Below are 2,706 nucleotides of genomic sequence, written 5' to 3' on the forward strand. Positions count from 1 at the left end.
GACATAAATGTGGGCAAGTTTGTGGACAGAACTCAAACACACATATGGTTGTTAAGATTGGATAATCCATGTGCTATGATTCAAACCCAAGTTTTATGCCCAAAAGCATTACAATTCATCTTGCCAAAAATACAGGGTGCTCAAAAACATGGGGAGGTTTCTATTTTTTGCTAAAGTACATTGGGGCATAGTTAGGGATGTCAACAGGGCAGGGCAGGGCGGGGGCGGAGAATGCCTCCCTGCTCTCCATCTCCGTCCCCAGATTTACTCCCTATCCCCGTCCCCATTTCCACAGGGCCCCATTCCCCGCGGGGATCCCATTCCCCATCTCTCTAATAATTTTGACAAATTATTAATTTCTATAGGAATAGAGCTGAAAGTATCCATCCTATACAAAAACAGCAAGATTTTATACAAAAAGTCTAAACGTCAAGATGGTGACTTTCAAAATGACGCAGTGGGAGACGTCATGGCGAGCCAGAGTACAGAGCAGTGGACGAGGTGGGGGACACGACATAAGACAGGAGAATGGACACGATGACAGAATTGTTAACCAAGTATTTTTACATGGTTGTTAACCAAGTAATTTCCTCCACATGCGCGTCCCCCACCCCTCACTCGTTTGTCATACACGCGCTACATATAACGTGCTGCAACGTAAACCTCCTTCTTCTTCTTCTTTTCACGCTCGTTTACACACGTAGCGTATTCTTCTTCTTCGCGTTCCTCCTTTTTCTCCTTTTTCGTGTTCCTTCTTCTTCACATGTTTTCTCCTTATCGTCATTCTTTTGTTGTTGTTGCTGCTGTATTTTTTTGTCTTTTCCTCCTTTTCTCTCTGGTGAAGTGATAAACCCCAATTTCGTGATTTATCTTGTGCTTATTTCAGGGGATTTTACCACCCTTTCCCACATTTATTCAATAAAATAGCATGGTTTTGTAATTCTCCCTTGAATTGTGCTTGAGTGTAAAAACATACTTTTTAGGTCCTAAATTGGTGATTTTGATTCACTTTAATTTCATTCGATGCCTTGATGTGTTTGTTGAGAAATTTCAGGTTCATAAAGCAAGTATTGGATGGAAGAAATGAGTAGAAAAGCATACAAAGGGGAGAATGCATGAAGAAACAAAGATTGGGAATGCATCAATGGGGGTGCACGTGTTCAAGGCGCGCATGCGCAAAAGTGGTTTCACATAGAGATGCGCACGCATACATGACGCGTCCGCATGAATGAAGAATTTGCCAATCGACGCGCACGCGCCGATACTCTCACATGGCCCACTTAAAGGCAAAACACTGGGGGCGATTTCTAAGTTGCCCAGGCCCAAATCCAACTTGTTTCGGAGTGTATTTCATGCAGAATTGAAGTCCAAGCAAAGGGGAGAGCAATTAATTTAGCCAACATGAACCTTTAGTTAGTTTTCTAGAGAGAGAAGCTCCCTCTTCTCTCTAGAATTAGGAATTAGGATTAGGTTTAGTTCTTAGATCTAGGTTTAATTCATGCTTTGATTTACTTTTCTTTTGTAATTTCTTCTTCTTCTACATCTCCTCTCTCTAGTTTAGCATTTAATTCTTGAAATTCTCTACTTTTATGTTGATGCACCTTTGTTCGTCTATTTTTCTTTAATGCAATTTATGATTCATGTTCCTTTATTGTTCATTTGATTTGTTGTTGTTTAATTCCTTGCAATTGAGTAGTGTAAATTTACCTTTCTTGCAATTTTACTATGTTTCCCTTTTATGCCTTCCAAGTGTTTGATAAAATGCTTGGTTGAATTTTAGAGTAGAATTTTATGCTCTTGGCTTGGGAAGGTAACTTAAGAACTCTTGAGTTACTAATGTCCAAGTGATTGACGATTGGGAGCCATTAACTTTAGATCTCACTAATTGAATTGGTGGAGAACTAGGACTTATGGACTTGGATTGATATAGCTCACTTGACTTTCCTCTACTATTAGTTAGGGGTTAACTTAGTGGAATTGATCCTTGCCAATTCTCATGTTGTGGTTAGTGATAAGGATAGAGATCCTTGACCACCAACCTTTGCCAAGACCCTTTTAGTTGTTATTTGAATTTTCTTGTCATTTACTTTTCATGTTTCTCATCCAAAAATCCCAAAACATGCTCCATAACCAATAACAAGACACTTTATTGCAATTCCTAGGGAAAACGACCCGAGGTTTCAATACTTCAGTTTATAAATTTAGGGGTTTGTTTTAGTGACAAACAAATTTTTGCATAAAAGGATTAGTGATTGGTTTAGAAACTATACTTTATAACGAGAATTCGTTTGTGAAATTCTAAACCGTCAAAGATCCGTTCATCATGAAGAAGCAGTAGAAGGTGAGGAAGAAGAGTTTTGAATAGTGCAGAATGAACCGAACATAGTACTCATGGTGAACTGAACACAATACAATTGTATAGTATTGAGTGAACGAAACATAATCCATTATATAAAATCAAATTCAAATAGCTTTCTGCAGAATGAGCCGAACACAATACAATTGTATAGTACTGAGTGAACAAAACATAATCCATTACATAAAATCAAATTCAAACAGCTTTCTGCAGAATGAACCGAACATAGTACTCATGGTGAACTGAACACAGTACTCATGGTGAAACAATTGTATAGTACTGAGTGAACGAAACATAATCCATTATATAAAATCAAATTCAAATAACTCTGCCTACAATTTACATATTAT

This window comes from Arachis ipaensis, chromosome B04 (genome assembly GCF_000816755.2).
Source record: "Arachis ipaensis cultivar K30076 chromosome B04, Araip1.1, whole genome shotgun sequence".
In the NCBI taxonomy this organism is placed as follows: domain Eukaryota; kingdom Viridiplantae; phylum Streptophyta; class Magnoliopsida; order Fabales; family Fabaceae; genus Arachis; species Arachis ipaensis.